Source organism: Pinus tabuliformis, chromosome X, assembly GCF_031772625.1.
Source record: "Pinus tabuliformis cultivar Carrire ecotype Pingquan chromosome X, CPIR1, whole genome shotgun sequence".
NCBI classification, from domain to species: domain Eukaryota; kingdom Viridiplantae; phylum Streptophyta; class Pinopsida; order Pinales; family Pinaceae; genus Pinus; species Pinus tabuliformis.
The window spans coordinates 746,785,808-746,810,336 of NC_142308.1; the positions used below are offsets into that span (position 1 = coordinate 746,785,808).

A 24,529-nucleotide genomic window follows, 5' to 3' on the forward strand; every position below is an offset into this window, starting at 1 on the left:
CAACAGTGGTGTATAAATACAAGAGGTCTTTTCCTCATTTGGACTCACTCAACTCATCACATCTCTCTCTCTCCTGCGCAGAAAAGAGGCTCTTCTCCTACTGCGCAGAAAGAGACTCTTCTCTCACACGTGTGGAAGGAAGGTGCAGAATTTAGGGCTGCAACTGCAGAACCAAAGTTTGACCAGCGTTGACCATCAGTCTGCCTCTCAGAACTGCGTTGTAGGTGAATCTAGATCTCCTCTGAAGGCCGCATTTTTTGGTGAAGGAATCAAGCCGATCCGACGATCAGTTTGCAAGATATTGTCTGCCCTAGTTTGGCTAATCTAGGGTTTGTTGTTGCTGATGTAAATCAGATTTACGTACTATTTCTCTCTGCTGAATTATTGAAGATAAAAGAAGATTCGATCAAAGGGTTTCCCCACATTGGGGTTTGTCCCTGGCTAGCTGCCACATCTTGTGTCTCTTGTCTTGGCTTGTTTTCTGTCGATCGTTTAATGTTCTATCTGCACTTTACTTTATGTACATGTGATTGCTAATCTGTGGATAATAATAAGAAAGATAAGTAAATTGCTATAAGCATAGAACTTACCATAACTTAACATGGTATCGGAGCTGAGGTGAAGACAAAGCCCAAGCAAGAGCAAGAGAAATCACCGAAGGGAAGATTGGCAAGGCTACCCTAAAAAAACTATGGGGTCCTCAACACTCTTCCCTGTCGAAGACAAGATCCGTGAGAAAGCTGACTATCACAGATGGAAGATGTCTATCGATCTAATCTTAGAAGATCAATGTTAAGTTTAGGTATGTTCTATGCTAGAGCAATTTATTTAAATTTTCACAGATAGCAATCACATCAGCATTAAAGTAAACTGCAAATAGAACATAAATATAAATCGTAGAAGACAAGCCAAGACAAGAGGACACAAGATGTAGCGCTAGCCAGGGACAAACCCACAATGTGGGGAAACACTTGATCAATTCTTCTTTTATGTTCTTCAAAGTTCAGCAGAGAAAGAGAGAGAAAGAGATAGTACATTTACAATAGAAGTCAACACTTTGACTTATCTAGATCTGAGCATAGATCATCTCCTATAACGATGAGATCAGTTGAAGACATTCTGCTTCAACTGATTCTCCAAGGTGACGGCTTCACCTATCGTAGTGCTGCCTTTCGTCCATTTGCTGCACCTTACCATGTAGCACCATCAAGCTGCTCATGATCACTATGCTGCTCATACATCACGCTGCCCATACATTATGTTGTCCATGATCTCATACATCATGCTGCCCATCATCATGTTGTCCATGATCTCATACATCATGCTGTCCATTCATCACAGTGCTATACCAAAATATCACTGAGCTGTTCTCATCTATCCAAGAGAGGTTCCAACACTATTAGTGCAACCCTCTTGCCCCTTGAACAACTTATCCTAGAGGTTGCACTGTTTCTTGTAGTTCTACCCCTCAACGACAATGTCAACACACCCAAAACAGATCTCATGTGGCATAAGGACATTATCATCTTGTTGTTCCTCCAGCTAGCTCACAGCTGCACAATGATTGCTTCATTATATTGCAATATATTGTGTTGAAGCTGCTACAAGTATATCATAGATTGGTGACTACGTCCTCATGCCCAGATCACATGCTACCTAATCTACGCTGCCAGATTCGAGAACTTCACAAGATTGTCTCAAACGATGGTTGTGTTCTTCATGAGGCCATGACCGCACCTAAAACCATGGTGCAGTCAATACCCTACTACGGATTTCCTTCATGCTTGACTGTGGTCTATATCACTGCAGCTACTCTTGATGCCTGCGGCTATCCTTTATGACCGCAGCTTCCTTCATATTACTGCAACTACCATTTATGACTGCGGCTTCCCTGCGTGTAATGACAGTCTTCATCTCCATGAATAGCATGTGAACAACGTATGACAACGCATCTCCATGACATGTGTATATCAGCGTAGATGTTTCCATGAACAGCGTAGATGTTTCCATGACCTGTGTATATCTGCGTAGATGTTTTCATGAACAGCGCAGATGTTTCCATGTCCATCATATATATGTTTCTATGAACAGCGTATGTATATTTCCATGATCAGCATAGATGTTTCCATGTCTGGAATTAGGGCATCACTTGGAGACCAGCGTATCACTTTTTGATGTCTTCCTCCTTCACCAAAGACCCAGACGTGGAGAGGAGGAGACTACACATGAAGTTGTGTTCACCAAATGATTTCAAGTCCTTTATATTTATACTAAAAATGTAGAGGTTGAATAGACACATCGATTGGGCTTCTGAGCCTACATAAGATGTTGGCCGACTTAACAATTTGTCCATAAAATAAATAAATTCATAACTTCATAAATACTTATCGGATTCAGATGATCTTTAGATCAATCCTACACCTCTCGATGAGAGGGATCCAACAAAAATATCAGCTATCACAAATAAGCTGACCCACTTGGAGTTTGGCCCTAGTTACCAATTTTAACACTCCCTCTCAACTAGGGAGAACTCCATCCGTTGATCCATATGTCTGACTATACTATCTCTACCATCAATGCCCTGCACTGCTCAGCCCAGCGCTGCTCAGCTCTGTTCAGCTCTGCTGGGTCTACTCTGCTCTGCTGGCTCTGTTCTGCTCTGCTCAGCTCTGCTGGCTCTGCTCTGCTCTGCTTAGCTCCACTGAACTATGAAGAAGAAGAATTGATCGAGAATGTCTCATACCATTCTCCACTGACCCGAAGTCAGCCTCAGAGTGCGTACCACTGGTCCCAGAGCAGTCTCAACCAACCCAAAGTCAGTGTCATAGTGGGTACCACTCCTACCACTGGTCCCAGACCAATCCTCCACTGACCCGAAGCCAGTCTCAGAGTATGTACCACTAGTCCCAGACCAGTCTCAACCGACCCGAAGTCAACGTCATAGTAGGTACAACTCCTACAACTGGTCCCAGACCAGTATCATTGATCCCAGATCAATGAAGGTCACGAGGATGTATCATACCATCCTCCACTGACTCTAAGTCAATCTCAGAGTGTGTAGCACTGGTCCCAGACCAGTCCTCAACCGACCCGAAGTCAGTGTCATAGTGGATACAACCCCTACCACTGGTCCCAAACCAGTATCATTGATCCCGGATCAATGAAAGTCATCCTAGCATAGGGAGTACGGTAGATACAACGATGTGTCCATCGGTACTACTATGGTCCCTATCCTCATTTCCCTACTCATTGATCAGATGAGAGGTACTTCCCATGAGTCCCAGACTGCATGGGTAAGATACCTTGACAGGAGAACTTAATCAATCTTGTCCTCACAAGAGAACTTATCATCCTGCTACACAATCGCCATGGAGAACACATCATCCAGGCCTCACAGGAGAGCTAATCATCCTGCTACATAATCGTCATGGAGAACACATCATCCAGACCTCATAGGAGAACTAATCATCCTGCTACATAATCGTCATGGAGAACACATCATCCAGACCTCACAGGAGAACTAATCATCATGCTACATAATCGTCATGGAGAACACATCATCCAGACCTCACAAGAGAATTAATCATCCTGCTACATAGTGGTATCCAAACAACTCACTGAAGAGCTTTCGTAACTAGACTGCCTCTCAGGTAGTCATGCTAGCAGCAATATACTCTGCCTCGGCGGTGCTCAAAGCCACCGACTTTTGCTTCCTGCTCATCCAGGATATCGAAGTAGATCCCAAGGAGAACCAGCACTGAGAAGTGCTCTAGTGATCCTCCACACTGCCTGCCCACTCAGCATTTGAAATATTTCGACAGTGTATCTCAATCCATGAGAGATTGTGCCCTGAAGATATCTCAGAAGATTCTAGGCACCAATCTAGTGAAGCTCAACCAAATATGAGCTTACCATACTAACTGCAAAACATATGTCCGGACGGAGGTTCACCAAGAACATTCTGGTCCGACATCACTACCATATAACTTCTAAAAGTTAAGATCCTCGAGGTAGTCACAGGCTTGCAGTTTATCTTTCCACATTCGGAATCCAACTCCCTCTGTCTTCTACAAATGAGAGGGTTTGCACCTGTCAAACATAGGTGCCGGTATGAGAGGTCTGTCATCCACAACCTTAGGATGGTTTGGATCGATTTCACTCCTAGTGAATCTCAGCTTCATCAGACAGCTATTGATCCTCTCATACTATGCCCAGGGTGTTTTGCTTCAAGCCATAGAGGGCTTTCTATCTGCATATGTGAGATTCCCTAACATGAATCTCAAACTCCTCGGGTTGTTCCAAACCTGTGGACCTGTGGCATGAGGGGAATGGTCCCCTTATAAGATTTTCCTTCGGTACATCTCAGACATGTACCTTCATGCTCTTTTTGAATTCAGACATCCCTGTCACCATCTAACTCACAGACTTTCGATGTTGTGTCAATGGACATGGTCCCCAATGGACTTCCTGCAACTTGATACAACCCTGAACTCAAAAAAACATCTTTGAAAAATCTATTTTCAAACACGTACCTTTCCATCGATGAGTGCCACCCTGAACCTTTGACTTCCATTGCTGAAATGGACACTAGGTTCTTCTTGTGATCAGGGACATAAAAGCAATTCTGTAAATGAATTGAGTTACCTTCATTCAATTGAGAGGTAACATCCCCTACAACCTTTTCGGGATAGGTGGCATTGGCTCCAAGTATAATCCTATTAGCCTCCTATTGCAATAGGTTTCATATTTCATGATTGACTATTTTACATGCCAAATATGTCATCTTTTCATGCTGCAAGGTTCCATATTTTCAAGAAGTTCCATTTTGAAGAATCATACCATTTTTGAAGAGTTTTACAGATAAGGGAAAGCCAAACAGCTTAATATTGGCTTCCCTAGGTTTAAATTGCTTGTTTTAGAAGATAGAGAATGAATATCTGTCCAAATAGTTTCAGCTTGGTAGATGAGTAGCTAGGTAGAGAAATGAAGGAGCCCAACTGCTTAATCTGGGCCCTTGGAAGAGATAAGGGTTGATTTTAGATAGGAGGGCAGTTAAAAGAAAAGAAGACAATCAGGGTCTGCAAGTCTAAGTGCACCCATGCAAAAAGAAGAAAAAATGCTAGGTGAGTAGGCTGGGTAAGTAGTTTTGTGGTTGCAGAATCAAGCTATGTGATCCATTTCATGTTTTCAAGTGTTATATCTATTCATATCACAATTATGAGGCAGTTTTTCATTTAGAGGAGCTCAAGCGAGGCATGTCTAACTCCCCCTTCTTCTTATTCCCCAAATCATTCACTAACCTCCCCAAAAAGGTCAAGATCTGCTTGATATCTCTTAAGTTTCATCATTTGTCATATCATTGGCCTAAGTAAAGGTTTGCTTTGCTTAGGAATACTCTTATTCACTCTATAAGTCATTTTTCCCTTTTAAGTGGCCTAAGATCTCTAAACTTAGCGCTTTCTTGTCATTTTCATATTAACTTCTAACATTATTATGTAAATCCCTATCTATTTCCCCTTCCCCTTACTAAAAAGCACTAAATAGCTCCCCTATGTACATATTCCCATCCCCTGGCACTATAGCCTTATAACATCAGTTTGGGAAAATGCTGAGTTCATTTGGGGCTTAGCATTAGCCCTTCCGCGTCTTAACCTGGAGTTGGCTTAACCTCTGGTTAAACTAATAACCATTCCTTCCCCTCTCCTGACCCATAACCCTTAATGTTTTACCCTACGCGCTCACATTTTCGGGTTTTTATTTGATTAAAACAGTCAAACTCTACCCTCGGCGCATATACCATAACCCACAAACCCAAAGTTTTGAAACCCCGCCGCATAAATAAATCAAATATATAGCGGGCCCCTGTACACTAACCTGTCGCCAGCTCCGCGCTCCGTCGGCCCTCCGATCCGCCCTCCCAGATCCAACGGCCCAGGTGCATTTCGGAGCCGCCCCAACGTCCGACGCTTAGCCTCCGATAGGCTAGCGGTTTCCCCACCATACAAAAGACGCGTGTCTCCACGCGATTGTATCGGAGCCCCTCTGACACATACCGCCCTCGTACAGAAGGCGGTCCGATGAAACCACAAACCATCTTCTGTCTCTCTGCCCCTGACGTCAGCACTACGTCGCCGCCACCGCATCTGCCTCCGTCCCTACCCCGCCACCGTGTCCTGTGCCACGTCGTCAAAACCAGTCAGCTGCCACGTCACCCTGTCGTACCGGAACCCACCGCTGACGTCATGCCGACGTCATCACCGAAAAGGCGCGAAGGGCGAAAATTGCAGCAAAAGATGCCCGAAATGAGAAACTGAGGCAGTTTTCGATGCGCGTTAGCGCTAATCGCACATCGCTAAGAAAAATGGCTCAAAATGGAGAGCTTCCTTTCTCGGCTACCTGCAAAACCCAAAAATTTGCGGGAGGCAACGCTGGAAACAGAGAAACTAAAGAAAAGACAGCATAAACAGAACTAGAGAACTAAAGGTATGTTGGTATGTTCATATTCAATCGGCCTGCACCGATAGCATTCTAGAGGCCTTTGCAGCAGTTATTTTTGCCTTGAAAGGGCAGAAAATGGGCGATTTGACAGTTTCAAGCATATTAGAGGAAAGATAAAGCCCAGATTCAATCAAAGAGTATCAGTGAAGCGGCATGGAGTATCAGATCGACAATACCAAAGCAGGTGAACATTAAAGGCCTCCATCCAAGTCAAAGAAGCAATAAAGGCCATTCAAAGCTCATCGGATCAAGATTAGTGCACATTAAAGCCACCTAAAAGCAGCAGAACCGCCTCACTGCACCGAGCCACCAAGGACACCATATTAACTCATTTTGATGCAGCTGCCTCCAACGCAGTTCAAATAAATATCTTCTTGCATTAATTTCAGGACAAGATTAGGTTAAAGAACTCATTTCCCTCAGATCTGTTTAAGATCTACTGTAATAGATATTTTTGGATATTTTCTCTATATAAACCACCCTAATTCATTGTTTAAAGGGTTGGTTGGTTGATAATCCTCATTCGAGACTTGCGTTGTATACTTTGAGAGCTCTATAATCAAAGACTGTTGGAATGCTTTGAATGAAGAACTGACTGTTGTGTTATTTAATGGCCAAAGAGTGACTGTGGAATTCCTGTGCTACTACATGGCTCAATAAGTGTTTTCCTACCTCTGTTTACAGTTTACATATGTTTATGCACCATTGTGTTACCATCTAAATAGCAAGAAAAAATAATAGCTTAGGTTTTGCTTGACTGCACCCTATGCTTAGTTCTTGTTATTTCTATATGTTTTCTTCAGAAATGGTTATGAATATGCATACTTAAATGATCATGTTTACCCTGTTTCTTTCACATATGACTGTTATTTAGGAATTCTTGACTGCTCCTAGACAAACTTTCATTCGCTTTCCCTCTCTGTTAGCTAATGAAAGATTCTTAGTTGCCTTTCATCTCTGACCTTCATTCCATCTTTATTCCAGCCTGATATTGTTCTATGTGTAGCTATCCTGCTCTGTACTCCTCTTGTGACCAAGAAAACGCAACAGCAAGCCCTAATCCATGACTCCATGCCCAATGGTTTGAACTTCTCACTCTATGCATCCCAACTCTGCTTGAAAACATCATCCTTCCCACCAAAATCAAAACAAAACCCATGTACACCATAACTAGCCTAAAATCAACCCAAAACAAAGTTAAATTCTAAAGAGAGAGCCCTCTCTGACTGCAGGTAGGCTAGGACCTGCAGCCCAAAGATTGGTTTGTGGTTACCTCGGCCGTATCCCTTAAGGAGCCAAGGGACAACCTGAGTGATAACAAATCCCATGATTATCTATCCGATGAAGTACCTGGGGTTCCTTGCTTTCTTTGAAGAGTCGACCATTTCTCCTTGATGAACTGTATTACCTGTCATTCCCTTGACCCTGGAATGATTTGTTTGTGGTTATCAAGAGAAGTGTCTCTGCCATTCAGACACTCCTTCGCATAATGACGGAACTTATTGTAACCAAGGCATCTGTCTTTCCTTCCACCCTTAGATCCAAACTTCCTAATGAAGTGATCTTTAGGTAGGCCATCAGAACCTTCCACTGCGCCATTCTGATAATATTCTCTGCTTCGACTTCACCCTGGGTGAATTATGAGGAACCCATTGATCCTTTTGTCTTGTCCCAATTGTCTTTGGTGATTGTTCTTTCACTCTTGCTTGGCCTTTGTCTTCATCTCTCCTCTGATACCATGTTAAGTTTAGGTATGTTCTATGCTAGAGCAATTTATTTAAATTTTCACAGATAGCAATCACATCAGCATTAAAGTAAACTGCAAATAGAACATAAATATAAATTGCAGAAGACAAGCCAAGACAAGAGGACACAAGATGTGGCGCTAGCCAGGGACAAACCCCACAATGTGGGGAAACCCTTGATCAATTCTTCTTTTATGTTCTTCAAAGTTCAGCAGAGAAAGAGAGAGAGATAGTACATTTACAACAGAAGTCAACACTTTGACTTATCTAGATTTGAGCATAGATCATCTCCTATAATGATGAGATCAGTTGAAGACATTCTGCTTCAACTGATTCTCCAAGGTGACAGCTTCACCTATCGTAGTGCTGCCTTTCGTCCATTTGCTGCACCTTACCGTGTAGCACCATCATGCTGCATCATGCATCATCATGTTGCTCATGATCACTATGCTGCCCATACATCATGTTGTCCATGATCTCATACATCATGTTGTCCATTCATCACAGTGCTATACCAAAATATCACTGAGTTGTTCTCATCTATCCAAGAGAGGTTCCAACACTGTTAGTGCAACCCTCTTGCCCCTTGAACAGCTTATCCTAGAGGTTACACTGTTTCTTGTAGTTCTGCCCCTCAACGACAATGTCAACATACCCAGAACAGATCTCATGTGGCATAAGGACATTATCATCTTGTTGTTCCTCCAGCTAGCTCACAGCTGCACAATGATTGCTTCATTATATTGCAATATATTGCGCTGAAGCTGCTACAGGTATATCATAGATTAGTGATTGTGTCCTCATGCCCAGATCACATGCTACCTGATCTACGCTGCCAGATTCGAGAACTTCACAAGATTGTCTCAAACGATGGCTGCATTCTTCATGAGGCCATGACCGCACCTAAATCCATGGTGCAGTCAATACCCTACTGCGGATTTTTTTCATGCTTGACTGTGGTCTATATCACTGCAGCTACTCTTGATGCCTGCGGCTATCCTTTATGACCGCAACTTCCTTCATATTACTGCAGCTACCATTTATGACTGCGGCTTCCCTGCGTGTAATGACAATCTTCATCTCCATGAACAGCGTGTGAACAACGTATGACAACGCATCTCCATGACCTGTGTATATCAGCGTAGATGTTTCCATGAACAGCGTAGATGTTTCCATGACCTGTGTATATCTGCGTAGATGTTTCCATGAACAGCGTAGATGTTTCCATGACCTGTGTATATCTGCGTAGATGTTTTCATGAACAACGCAGATGTTTCCATGTCCATCATATATATGTTTCTATGAACAACGTATGTATATTTCCATGATCAGCGTAGATGTTTCCATGTTTGGAATTAGGGCATCACTTGGAGACCAGCGTATCACTTTTTGATGTCTTCCCCCTTCACCAAAGACCCAGACGTGGAGAGGAGGAGACTACACATGAAGTTGTGTCCACCAAATGATTTCAAGTCCTTTATATTTATACTAAAAACGTAGAGGTTGAATAGACACGTCGGTTGGGTTTCTGAGCCTACATAAGATGTTGGCCGACTTAACAATTTGTCCATAACATAAATAAATTCATAACTTCATAAATACTTATCGGAATGGGATGATCTTTAGATCAATCCTACACCTCTCGATGAGAGGGATCCAATAAAACTATCAGCTGTCACAAATAAGCTGACCCACTTGGAGTTTGGCCCTAGTTGCCAATTTTAACAATCAAGGAGTGTTGGACCATGTGAGAGGCAATGTTGTTGAGCCTCCATCAAATGCACCCGCTGCTGCCAAGAACAAATGGAAAACCAGCGAAGTCAAAACAAAAAAGATCATCCGGGACTCTATCGACAAGCGCTTGGTGGCCTACATCTCCGACCTGAACACTTCCAAGGAAATCTACGATAGACTCGTGAGTTTATTTAAAGTTAATGATGTAAATCAAGTCTTGTTTCTTAGAAATAAGCTAAAGGAAATTAAGAAGGGAAAAGATGAGAGTATGCAAGCATACTTCTTAAGAATCACCGAGATTAGGAACGATCTCCTATCTATTGGGGAGGCTATTACTGATAGGGAAATGGCACTCACGACTCTTGGAGGATTACCATCCGAATGGTACGTGTTCAGGACTACTCTTCTGAACAATAATGTAATTCCTAGTTTCGAGGAATTAATGGCTAGATGCATTCAAGAAGAAACAAGGGTAGAAGAGCAAGAAATGCCCATGCCTAAAGGTCCTCCTGCTGCCTTTTCTTCTCATGCTAAGAAAAGAAATAATTCCGGGACTAAATCAAAAAGAAAGGTTGGACCTAAGGGTGGAAGAAAAGGACGATGTTACATTTGCGATAAAGCAAGTCACTATGCAAGGGAGTGCCCTGATAGAAAGGACTCGCACCGGGACAATGATCAAAATCCCTCTCATGGCAATCAAAGGAATGGCAAATTCAATAGCAAAGGTAAAAGGAGTGTTGGAAATCAAGAGGAAAACCATTCAAGAAGGCTAGAAATTCCAGGTATGAATCCAACATTGTTGAAAATAAGCAGGATGAATATTATCTACCAGCTGCTCTATCTACCTCTGCTCCTTCGAACTCAATGGGAATTTGGCTCATTGATAGTGGTGCCTCAAGGCACTTCACTGGTTACAAAGAAGTTCTCCATAATTTGATAGAGAAATAAACTAACCTGGAAATTGTCCTTGGAGATAATATGAAATATCCCGTGAAAGGTGTATGCAATGTCTCTCTTAAATTGAATCAAGGTAATACGATCCACTTACAGGATGTATTATATGTACCTGACCTCAAAAAGGACCTGGTGTCCATCTCGGCAATGGAAGACAAAGGCTACAAGGTAACCTTCAGCGATGGCAAGGTACGTATATGGAAAAATAATGTTAAAGATGCCTTCACTCTTGGGTTTCGAGTTGATTCATTATATCAGGTCGATGGAAGTCCGCTAGGTGTCATGTCTTGTGACACATCTCTTCAGTCCGAACTTTGGCATTGGAGGTTTGCCCACCTTCATTATAATTCTCTACTTGATGTAAGACAAATGGTAACAGGGATGCCCGAATTCCGGGTAGAGAAAGAAAGTGTATGTCCGGGATGTGCCGAAGGAAAGCTCAAAGGGGGACCATTCCCCTCAAGCCAAAGCAAGACCTCCAATATATTACAACTAGTTCACTCAGACATATCTGGTATGATGCCTGTGAACTCCTTGGGAGGATATTCATATTACCTTACTTTTACAGATGACTATTCTCGAAAGACTTGGATATACTTCTTGAAAAAGAAGGATGAAGTGTTCTCTTGGTTTCGACACTTCAAAACCTTGATCGAGAATCAAACCGAAAAGAAGATCAAAATCTTAAGGATTGATAATGGGACTAAATATGAATCTAACGAGTTTCATGACTTTTGTAAAGAAGCTAGCACCAAGAGGGAGACTACTACACCATATACTCTTGAACAGAATGGTGTGGCGGAAAGGAAGAATCGTACGATTGTGGACGTTGTTCGTGCCATGCTTCATGATCGAAGACTTCCGAAGTTTCTATGGGCCGAAGCTGCAAACACCATCGTATATGTAAAAAACCGATGCCCTCATCAAGCATTGGGTTCCAAGACTCCTGAAGAAATGTTCACCGATAAGAAACCTGACGTATCTCATTTTAGAATTTTTGGAAGCCCTGTATATTTTCATGTGCCGAAAGAGAAAAGAAATAAATTAGGTGCATCTAGAAAGAAAGGAATCTTCATGGGCTATGGTGAAAATACTAAGCACTATAGAATCTATGTAGCCGGTCAAAGGGAAGTCGTGATTAGTCATGATGTCACCTTTAACGAAGATATGGCTCTCAGCAAGGTGGACAATCTTTCGACTTTGAGGAGCTCTCAAGAAGCCGACACCAGGGAATCGAAAGAAATGGATGAAACAATGCCTGATGTGGAAGAACCCATGGATCCGATTGATCCTCCTCCACATGAGCCTTCCTCTTCTAGGAAGAGGCCTTCATGGCTTAGGGGGGCTACTTGATGATGTTGAAGGACATGCTGCATCTCGAGGAACCTTCCGTGAAAGTAAGAAACGTAACAAGTATCAAGGATACCTGACCATCATGAGCATGATCCTACAAAATGAGCCTTCATCATTCTCAGATTCGTCAAGCATCAAGTATGGAAGGATGCTATGACCGAAGAATATGAGTCTATTATGAAGAATGATGTCTGGGAAGTAGTTCCCAGACCCCAGGACAAGACAATTGTCACTTCTAAATGGCTTTACAAGATAAAGCATGCAGCAGATGGAAGTACGAAAAGTATAGGGCTCGTTTTGTTGCTCGTGGTTTCTCCCAGAAGGAAGGTATAGACTATGACGAGATATTTGCACCTGTTGCCAGATATACCACCATCCGCTCGATCATAGCTCTTGCGGCTTCACAAGGATGGAACCTACATCAGATGGATGTCACGACCACGTTCTTGCATGGTTCAATCAAAGAAGAGGTCTACGTGGAGCTACCCGAAGGATTTGAGATTTATGATCGAAAATCTCATGTATGCAGGTTGAAGAAAGCTCTCTATGGGCTGAAGCAAGCACCCCGAGCATGGTATGAGAGGATCGATAGCTACTTGATGAAGCTGGGATTCACTAGGAGTGAAGCCGATCCTAGCCTTTACTTTAAGGTTGAAGATGACAAACCTCTCATATTGGTGTTGTATGTGGATGACCTCTTCCTAACAGGCGCAGACCCTCTCATTCACAAATGTAAGAGGGAGTTGGCTTCTGAAATTGAAATGAAGGACCTAGGATTGACGTACTATTTGCTAAGACTCGAAGTTTGGCAGAAGCCAGGGGAAATTTTCCTATCTCAAGGAAAATATGTGGTGAAGATTCTGGAAAGATTCGGTATGGTGGACTGCAAGCCCGTAACTACCCCGATGGAGCTCGACTTCAAAAAGTTAGGCGGTAGTGCTGCTGGACCTGTTTTGCGAAATGCCACCGAGTATTGTCAACTCGTCAGAGCATTAATGTTCTTAGTGAACTCCCATCCAGACATATGCTTTGCAGTCAACACATTGAGTCAACATATGGTTGAACCTCACGACATACATTGGATTGGTGCCAAGAATCTGTTGAAATATCTTCATGGCACAATCACTTATGGGTTAAGATACACTGCCGGAGATGTGAGACTACATGGATATACTGATGTTGATTGGGCAGGCAGTGTGGTGGACCGTAAGAGCACTTATGGGTGTTGTTTCACCTTGGGATCTGCTTCGGGATAGTTGATGAGCAGGAAAGAGAAGTCGGTGGCTTTGAGCACCATCGAAACAGAGTATATTGCTACTAGCATGGCCTCCTGTGAGGCAGTCTAGTTGCGAAAGCTCTTTAGTGAGCTGTTTGGGTTTACATTGGATACCACCGTGATCTTATGTGACAACCAGAATGAGATTCGTTTGTCAAAGAATCCCGTATTTCATGATCGCTCCAAGCATATAGATATCAGGTACCACTATATTCGAGATATGGTGCAGCGAGGAGCAATAAGGCTCCAACATATCGGTACAGATGAACAGGTCGCCAACATTCTGACAAAGCCCCTAGGGAAAGTCAAATTCCTGACTTTCCGAAAACAACTTGGTGTTGTTCAAAGACCCTCTGAGGGTCCTATATGATGTATTGAGCTCTGGGAACTCCGGGGAGGTGCGAGGTACTTCTTGGAGCGACATATGACCACAAGGCGATTCACCATCCCCTGGTGGTATACATGTACACCCCATGACGACTATGTAGCAAGATGATTGGTTCTCCTGTGAGGTCTAGATGATGTGTTCTCCATGATGACTATGTAGCAGGATGATTGGTTCTCTTGTGAGGTCTGGATGATGTATTCTCCATGACGACTATGTAGCAGGATGATTAATTCTCTTGTGAGGCCTGGATGATGTGTTCTCCGTGGCGTTTATGTAGTAGGATGATTAGTTCTCTTGTGAGGATGGGATTGATAAAGTTCTCCTGTCAAGGCATCCTACCGATGTAGTCTGGGACTCATGGGAAGTACCTCTCATCTGATCAATGAGTAGGGAAATGAGGATAGGGACCATAGTAGTACCGATGGACGCATCGTTGTATCTACCGTACTCCCTATGCTAGGATGACCTTCATTGATCTGAGATCAATGATACTGGTCTGGGACCAATGGTAGGAGTTGTGCGCACTATGACGCTGACTTCAGGTCGGTTGAGATTGGTCTAGGACCAGTGGTACACACTCTGAGATTAACTTTGAGTCAGTGGAGGATGATACTAGTCTGGGACCAGTGGTAGGAGTTGTACCCATTATGACGCTGACTTCAGGTCGGTTGAGACCGGTTTGGGACCAGTGGTACACACTCTGAGACTGACTTTGAGTCAGTATGATACATCCTCGATCATTTCTTCCTCTTCATAATTTGGACAAAGCAGAGCAGAGCAGAACAGAGCAGAGCAGAGCAGATCAGAACAGGGCAGAACAGAACAGAGCAGAGCAGGCAGGATAGAGCAGAGCAGAGCAGGGGTCAAGCTGTACAGGGCAGTGCATTTGATGGATGAATAGTAGCGACCGACAGACAAATTGCAGATGGAGTTCTCCCTAGTTGAGAGGGAGTGTTAAAATTGGCAACTAGGGCCAAACTCCATGTGGGTCATCTTATTCATGGCTGATAATATTTTTATTAGATTCCTCTCGTCGAGAGGTGTAGGATTGATCTAAAGAACATTCAATTCCGATAAGTATTTATGGAGATATGAATTTATTTTGATTATGGAATAATTATCAAGCCGACCTACAACTCATGTAGGCTCAAAAGCCCAACAGTCGCATCTATTCAATCATCAACAGTTGTGTATAAATACAGGAGGTCTTTTCCTCATTTGGACTCACTCAACTCATCACATCTCTCTCTCTCTCCTGCGCAGAAAAGAGGCTCTTCTCCTACTACACAAAAAAAGACTCTTCTCTCACACGTGTAGAAGGAAGGTGCAGAATTTAGGGCTGCAACTGCAGAACCAAAGTTTGACCAGCGTTGACCATCAGTCTGCCTCTCAAAACTGCGTTGTAGGTGAATCTGGATCTCCTCTGAAGGCCACATTTTTTGGTGAAGGAATCAAGCCGATCTGACAGTCGGTTTGCAAAATATTGTCTGCCTTAGTTTGGCTGATCTAGGGTTTGTTGTTGCTGATGTAAATCAGATTTGTGTACTATTTCTCTCTGCTGAATTATTGAAGATAAAGGAAGATTTGATCAAAGGGTTTCCCCACATTGGGGTTTGTCCCTGGCTAGCCGCCACATCTTGTGTCTCTTGTCTTGAGCTTGTTTTTTGTCGATTGTTAATGTTCTATCTGCACTTTACTTTATGTACATGTGATTGCTAATCTATGGATAATAATAAGAAAGATAAGTAAACTGCTATAAGCATAAAACATACCATAACTTAACATGGATTAGCAAAGTTTTCCCAAAAAACCTCTGTCTCGCAATTGTTATCCATGTGTGACTTAAGTGTCTAACATCCTTCAAGGTTTTTATGCCCATGCCACCTTTTGTCATCCCAACTAGCTAAGTGGTAGTCTCTTGTCCTATCATTGCCATGCAGCAACCACCACCTCCCCCACCAAACTCCAAGGTGACCATTTCCACATGTTTATATCAACTTGCTTTCTGAAGTAATACATCAGATCATTACAACCAACATGGGAAAAATAAAAAATATTTGTAAATAAGGCAGTCCCTAGTGGAACCTTGACCTTGATCTCCCCTTCGAAATTTTATGGTTATCAATTTAGGAAAAGCAAAATCATTCCTAAATAAGAAGGTATTAACTTAACTTAGGAAAAGCCAAGGTATTCCTCAATAAACTTGATCACATTCACTATTAGAGCCGACCTTGAGCTCCCATTAGAAATTTTGGGTCATACAACTTCACTTCATATGTACAACACATGCAATGTTAAAATTTGGGTACTAGAGGACAAGTGTTTCCCTAAGGCTTTGATCTTTGGCCTAGGGAAAAGTGTCCAAATTTATTTTTTACTTTTCTCCTAAAATGACTTTATAAGTGGTAAAGTCAATTTAATTTAAAAATGACTTTATAAGTGGTAAAGTTACATTCTAATTTAAAAGTGACTTTATAAGTGGTAAAGTTACATTCTAATTTAAAGGTGACTCTATTAAAGTGAATGAAGAATTAGAAAGTGAAAAAGTGACTATGGAAATGAAAGGCTAAGTGGGTCTTTATTTCCGTGGGTGAGTTAAAAAATAGAAAGTGAGAATTAAATGCACATTTATTCTCATCCCTAGATCTAAATGAATCTCAGCCATTAGATCTTAGGGTAACCCAAAAGGTCATTTAGAGAATAAAAGGAGAAGAGAAGAGGAAAAGATCAATTCATTCTTTCATGAGCATTTGAGAGAAAGAGAAGAGAGAGCAAGGAGAAAATTTTTGAGCAGTGAGGAAGTGAAGGAGAGCAACAAGAAGACATTTCAGCAAATCTGGGCAGCAGCATTTATTGGCACGCATCCCAAGAAAAAATCATACAGCAAGAGAAAGGCACAAAAATCGAGGAAGAGGGACAACAAGTTTCGGGCACATTTTTCGAGGTTGGTCGTACAACCTTTAATGTTGTTTTATTGCTGTAAAAAATTCTATTTTGGTTGTTTGCTAATTGGCACGATTTTCGAGGTGGAGTTCAAGCATGGAAATCGAGATAAGTTGTAATTTGTGGTTGCTGGAATTTTTACTGTGTATTTCAGTGTCTCTATAAAAGCATTTTCAGAAATAAAGAAGAGCTCTCAAATTGGTTTTCCCCAGGAGTTGTAGGGGGTTTTTCCAAGGTCACATTGACCAAAAATCACTGTGTTATTTTCTGTGTGTAGCTACCATAATTTTGCTGTGTTTTATTTCTGCGATTTCAGCAGTTGTGAAATCTCTAAATTTGTGTTTTCAGAAAAATATTATCATTTTCAGATTTTTGAATTTTTATCATGCTTGGATTTAAAACTAAATGCATGGAGTGATAAGGAAAACTGATAACCAGAGTGGGGGTTGAAATGTCTTCATGGTATCAGAGCTTGGTTGTCTGAGAAGTGCAGTTTGGGACAGCAAAATGAAAATTACAGCAAGCTGATTTTTACACAGAAAACAGAAACCTTTACCACAAATTTGAAAATTTCAATTTGGTAGGACAATGAAACATGTCTTTGGGTTTGAGAGTTGAAGACAGGTTGGATGGGCAGAACAACTACAGTGCATGGAAGGAGAGAACCCAGAGCATCTTTGAGGAACCAGAAGTCTGGGGCATTACGGTAAATATCACACAGAACCCAGAAGCAATACCTACTGACCCTGTACAGTTCGCAAAGTTTAACAAAAAGAATGCTAAGGCAAAAAGATTGATTCTGGAACGAATCAAAGACCATATCATTCCTCATGTGAGAGGACATACTTATGCACATGAGATATGGACAGCCTTGACCAATCTTTACCAGAGCTCAAATGAAAACAGAAAAATGGTCCTAAAGGAGAAACTGAAGGCCATTAAAATGGCTAAGACTGACAGTGCTACAGCATACCTCACAAAGATCACTTCAGTGAGAGATGAGTTGGCAGCCGTAGGTGAGATCATTGCACCCACTGAGTTGGTGAGAATTGCTTTGAATGGTCTTCCCAAGACTTGGGAGAATTTTGTGGATGGCATTGTTGCACGGGAAAACCTTCCCGATTGGGAGAGGTTGTGGGATGATTGCATTTAGAATGAGATCAGAAAGAACCATCTTGGGGCAGCCAAACAGGTGGAGGAGGATGACAATGTGGCATTGTTAGCAAGAGGCAAGAAGGGCAGAGCAAAGAAGCAAGCTTCCAACAGTGGAGGCAAAAGCAAAGGTAAAGGCAAGTAGCAGAACAAGGAGAATGACTATTCCAAAGTCAAATGTTGGAATTGTCAAAAGTTGGGACACTACGCTGTTGTGTGTCCGGAGAAGAAGAACAAGAAAGGGAAAGACAAACCCATGGCAGCTTCTGCAGAGATAGAGAGCTTCTCAGAGAGATTTGATCAGGAGTTTGGGTTCATAGCTTGTGAGGCCACTAGTGCAGGATCACCTGCCATACAGGTTCAGAGGGAGTGTGCATTCCCCACTACTAGCAGAGCATCTTCTAGCATTTGGTATGTTGACAGTGGCGCTTCCCGCTACATGATAGGAGTCAGAGAGTGCTTCTCAAAGCTTTCAGAGGGTGATACTGATATGGAGGTAGTACTTGGTGATGACAGCATTGTTAAAGCAGTCGGTGTGGGGACATTGGCATTTGATAGGGGACCCAAACCTCCCTTGAAAGTGTCAAATGTTCTATATGTGCCTGGAATGAAGAAGAACCTGATATCCGTCTCAGCACCTAAGGATAGAGGGTATGATGTGTTGTTCAGGAGAGGGCACGTGCTTATATATCCTCGGGGAACTCCAGCTTCTTCAGCTAGAGAGATTGGTGTGCGCCATGCCAAGGTGTACAAGTTCTCATTCTAGCCCCTAATGGGATTGAGTAGCAACGCCCGAGACAGGACCAACAGCAGATCTAGCAGTTCAGAGTTGTGTGAGATTTGGCACCGCAGGATGGGGCATATGTATCATGGGGCCTTGAGTACATTGCGAGGGATCACCACTGGTGTGCCAGATTTCAATTCTGATCACCTCAATGTATGCAGAGGATGTGCTATGGAAAAGTTTGCCAGATCCCCTTTTCCCAACAGTGACAGCAGAGCGACTAGGATCCTTGACTTGATTCATACCGATGTGAGTGGTCGGATGTCTCAGGAATCCTTGAGTGGCTATGAGTACTATGTTTTATTCATTGATGACCACTCCAGGAAGACTTGGATTTATTTCTTGAAGACCAAGAGTGAGGTCTTCAAGTGGTTTCAAGAGTTCAAAGCTCTTGTGGAGACCCAGACAGGTAGGAAGATCAAGGTCCTCATGTCGGACAATGGAGGGGAGTATACCCTTGGTGAGTTTGTTGATTTTTGTGCTGAGGCAGGCATTAGGAGGGAGTTCACAGTTCCTTACTACCCCCAGCAAAATGGGGTTGCAGAGAGGAAGAACAGATCCATTGCAGGGTCTGCCAAAGCCATGCTTCATGATCAGGGGTTACCTTTATTTTTGTGGGCAGAGGCCTGCAACACTGTTGTGTACTTGCAGAACAGGAGTCCACATCGTGCCTTGAGGAATGTGACTCCGAAGGAGGTTTTTTCTGGGAAGAAGCCTGATGTTGGACACTTTCGTATCTTTGGGTGCCTTACATATTCCTATGTCCTCAAGGAGAACAAGACCAAGCTAGAGCCCACTGCAGACAAGGGCATCTTTGTGGGTTATAGCGAGACCTCGAAATCTTATCGGATTTATATTCCTGCGCAGAGGAAAGTGGTTGTCATGCGGGATGTGAAGTTTGAGGAGGAGAGAGATTTCAAGAAGTCACAGGAGTTAGAGTATCTAGAGTCACCAAACCCTCAGGAGCAGCTGAGTCAGTCACAAGGATCCAGTGGTCAGGGATCAGGAGGTACATCGATTGCAGTGTCAGGTCCATCAGTGAGCAGTGGCTCTCAGAGTCAGGTGGGTGGTTCTTCGGGCAACATGCAGGGCAGTTCGCAGAGTAGTTCACAGGGTAGTCCACTAATGGACAGTTCGCACGATACTTCAGCATCTACAGGCACAAGTTCAAGCATGAGGTCAGTTGACAGGCCTTCAGAAGTTCAGGCTTCTGATGATGATGAGGATTCTTTCACTCCAGTGGGAGAAGTATGCTCAGGGACGAGGAAGCCCAAGTGGCTTCAAGATACCTTGCGCGAGGCCACATCAGTTGCTGGGCCAAAGAGACAGGTTAGACAGAGTAAACCACCTGAGCGGTTTTGTAGTTAGATGGCATCGATAACAAGCATTGTTGACTCCAAGCCTTCTAGTTATGAGGAGGCAGCCAGCCAGCAAGTCTGGAGAGAGGCAATGATGGAGGAGTATTCTTCTATTATGAAGAATGATGTTTGGGAGGTAGTGCCGAGGCCTGAAGGTAAATCAATTGTTACTTCCAGATGGCTCTACAAGATAAAGCATGCTGCAGATGGCAGCATCGAGAAGTTCAAGGCTTGATTTGTGGCGAAAGGGTTCTCACAGGTAGAAGGAGTTGACTATGAGGTGATCTTCGCTCCTGTAGCTTGGTATACATCTATTCGCTCTATTATATCGATTGCAGCAAAGATGGGTTGGAAGATCCACCAGATGGATGTGAAGACCGCATTTCTCAATGGCTTCATTCAGGAGGAGGTTTATATTGAGCAACCGAAGGGCTTTGAGGTGCATGGGAAGGAGTCCCATGTATGCAGATTGAAAAGGCACTCTATGGCTAGCAGCAAGCTCCTAGAGCTGGGTACTCGAGGATTGATACATACTTGCAGCAGTTGGGTTTCACAAAGAGTGAGGCTGATCTGAGCCTATACTTCATTGTGGTGGGTGAGGAGCCTCTCATTCTGGTGTTGTATGTTGATGACTTGATCACACTGGCGCAGAGAGACTCATTGAGGGCTGCAAGAGAGCTCTTGCTTCAGAGTTTGAGATGAAGGATATCGACTTGATGCATTTTTTTCTAGGATTGGAGGTGTGGCAGGAGGAGGGGCATTTCTTCCTGGGACAAGGGACGTACATTGTGGATATTCTTAGCAAATTTCACATGGAGGACTGCAAACCCATGTCTACAGCTATGATCACTAACTGAAAGAAGCTTCACGCTTCTGATTCCGAGTTGGTGGATCCTACTCTATACAGGCAGTTGATTGGTTGTTTGATGTATTTGCTCAACACTCGACCAGATATATGTTTTGCAGTTAACACTATGAGTCAGTTCATGTGTGAGCCCAGGAAAGTGCACTGGGTAGCTGCAAAACACATTCTTCGTTACTTGTAGGATACTGTAGATTTTGGTCTGGATTATAGACAGGGTGATGGAGTGAGACTGGCAGGGTACACGGATTCAAATTGGGCAGGTTGTGCTTCAGATAGGAAGAGTACTTCCAAGTGTTGTTTTGGGTTGGGTTCGACAGTTGTGTCGTGGATCAGCCAGAAACAACAATCAGTTGCATTGAGTTCAGCTGAGGAAGAGTATATGGCTGCTAGTTTGGCTAGTTGTGAGGCCATATGGCTTCGTAAGATGTTGTTTGGTCTATTTGGTCAGGCATTGAGACCTTCAATAATTGACTGTGATAATCAGAGTTACATAAAACTCATGGAGAATCCAATTTTTCATGCCAGGTCAAAGCATATTGAGATCAAGTATCACTTCATTAGAGACTATGTCCAAAAGGGAGTTGTCAAGCTTGAATACATTTCCACAAATGAGCAGGTAGCGGACATTTTCACCAAAGCCTTACCACGGGGCAAGCATGTCTACTTCAGAGATAAGATGGGAGTGGTGAGGAACACTTTTCTCGGTAAGAGGGAGTGTTAAAATTTGGGTACCAGAGGACAAGTGATTCCTAAGGCTTTGATCTTTGGCCTAGGGAAAAGTGTCTAAAGTGACTTTATAAGTGGTAAAGTCAATTTAATTTAAAAGTGACTTTATAAGTGATAAAGTTACATTCTAATCTAAAAGTGACTTTATATGTGATAAAATTACATTCTAATTTAAAGGTGACTTTATTAAAGTGAATGAAGAATTAGAAAGTGAAAAAGTGACTATGGAAATAAAAGGCTAAGTGGATCTTTATTTAAGTGGGTGAGTTAAAAAATAGAAAGTGAAAATTAAATGCACATTTATTCTCATGCCTAGATCTAAATGAATTTCAGCCATTAGATCTTAGGGTAACCCAAAAGGTCATTTAAAGAATAAAAGGAGAAAATAAGAGGAAAAGATCAATTCACTCTTTCATGAGCATTTGAGAGAAAGAGAAGAGAGAGCAAGGAAAAAATTTCTAAGCAATGAGGAAGTGAAGGAGAGCAGCAAGAAGACATTTCAACAAATATGGACAGCAGCATTTATTGGCACGCATCCCAAGGAAAATCGTACAACAGGAGAAAGGCACATAAATCGAGGAAGAGGGACAGCAAGTTCTGGGCACATTTTTCGAGTCTGGTCGTACAACATTTAATGTTGTTTTATTGCTATAGAAATTTATGATTTGGCTATTTGCTGATTGGCACGACTTTCGAGGTGGAGTTCAAGCACGGAAATCGAGATAAGTTGTAATTTGTGGTTGCTAGAATTTTTACTGTGTATTTCAGTGTCTCTGTAAAAGCATTTTCAGAAATAAAGAAGAGCTCTCAAATTGGTTTTCCCCAAGAGTTGTAGGGGGTTTTTCCAAGGTCACATTGACCAAAAATCACTGTGTTATTTTCTATGTGTGGCTGCCATAATTTTGCTGTGTTTTATTTCTGCAATTTCAGCAGTTGTGAAATCTCTAAATTTGTGTTTTTAGAAAAATATTATTATTTCCAGATTTTAGAATTTTTATCATGCTTGGATTTAAAACTAAATGCATGGAGTGATAAGGAAAACTGATAACCAAAGTGGGGGTTGAAATTTCTTCATGCAATACCGAGATGGCCTTTTGATAAGATAAAAAACTGTAGGCAAAATCATGGACACTGTATTTACACCTTAATCCATCTACAAAATAGATAGAACAATCATTGCAAAATATGCACGATACAGAATCACAGATTGGGCTTCCCCATCTTAGCTCTAAAATTCTAGTTTTATTTGCTCATTGATGCAATCCACAGAAATGCTTCTCCATCTTAGCTTTGATTCTAGTTTTATTGGCTCATCCATGCAATCCACGGAAATATAATAATACATAGAACATGGAAAATTTTAGAGATTTTGTAGATGGGTTAATTTTTGTAATGTTTCTAAACAGGAATTTAAGTGATATTTCAAATAAACAAATAGTGCAGCAACATAAAATTAAAAACATGTATCAAACACCCATGAAAAACTGTAAAACTAGAACTATTGAGCCATATATTATGAAATATGAGAGCATGAGTAGAATATATGAATGAAGTGGTGCACCTGGGCTTGTCTCAAGGACAAGCTAAACCAAACCGAGGTGATGGAATAGCTGGAAAGATGGTTGTTCGGTTGCTGCACCACTATGCATTGCATTGTCCTAAAAAATTGTTGTTCTGCGGATTTTGACCTGCTTGAATGTGCTCAAAAACCGCCCAGAAAATTCTGTTATTTCAGCCTTAATCTCCTTGTACAAAACCCAAAAAAATTCAGAAAGAAATTTCGATGATTTTGACTTTGGATTTTTGGCCTCTTGGGAGCCCCTACCAAGCGACTGCTGCCAAATTCAACTTGCAGGAAACAACCTGCAAATCCACCTAGAAACACCCCTCAAATGTTGTTTTCACCTGTAGTAGTTGATCCCTTGCTCCCCGGATGGCCCTTGGCCCTGATGGCTGCTCACCCAAGCCCCCACGAATTCGCTGCCAGAGGCCACTGTGCAGTCCCTCTGCCCAGAAATGTGTATTGTTGTGTGTACTGACTAGTTGGCTACAAAACTCTGAGAAGATACCCTCAGCCCTCTACCTTCCTTGCTCCCGGAACTCCCAGCAAGTTAGGGACCTCCTGGCTGGCTCAATCTTCCTCTGCGTATTTCTCGCTGCCCAGAAAGTACGCAGTCCCAAGTTAGGGACCTCCTAGCTGGCTCAATCTTCCTCTACGTATTTCTTGCTGCCCAGAAAGTACGCAATCCCTTCCTCTGCGTGGTTGAATGAACTATGAATCGATGTTGAAACTCCTGCAACCTCTATGGAATAGCCTCCCTAGAGCGAACACGGATAGTCCCCTGAAGTAGACGTTGAACCTTCCTTGCGGAAGACTCGTAGCTAAACAGTCGATAGACTTGCTAAGCAGCAGAGCATACAAGAGTAAGTTGTTTGTCAAATAATCAAAATGCTGCAAAATGAGAGCTCCATCCTCTTTTATGACTTTGGACCCCCTTAGCCTCTTGTGGGCCCCTTCTTCCACTAGTTCGAATTCCCTCCAATGCATTCCTTGGCCAAGTTCGAATTATGCATGTGGTGGCCCCCACATTCCACTAGCTGCTAGAGATAAATCGAATTGCCTGTAGTTCCTAACTTTTGCGTGTGGGGTCCTTCTCCTAAGCCAAAATTGATGCCAAAATTGTGTTGTTGCACCCATTGACTGATTCATTTGAAAAGGGACATGACAATTTTCCATGTTTTTTCTCAAAAAA

The 24,529-nt window shown here is 42.5% G+C and overlaps 1 protein-coding gene across 2 annotated transcripts in view; it reads right to left on the bottom strand.

Moving 5' to 3' along the window:
• Window positions 1-24,529, bottom strand: part of LOC149142051 (uncharacterized) — a 123,836-nt gene that overhangs the window by 97,803 nt on the left and 1,504 nt on the right. The gene's annotated exons all lie outside the window — the stretch shown is intronic.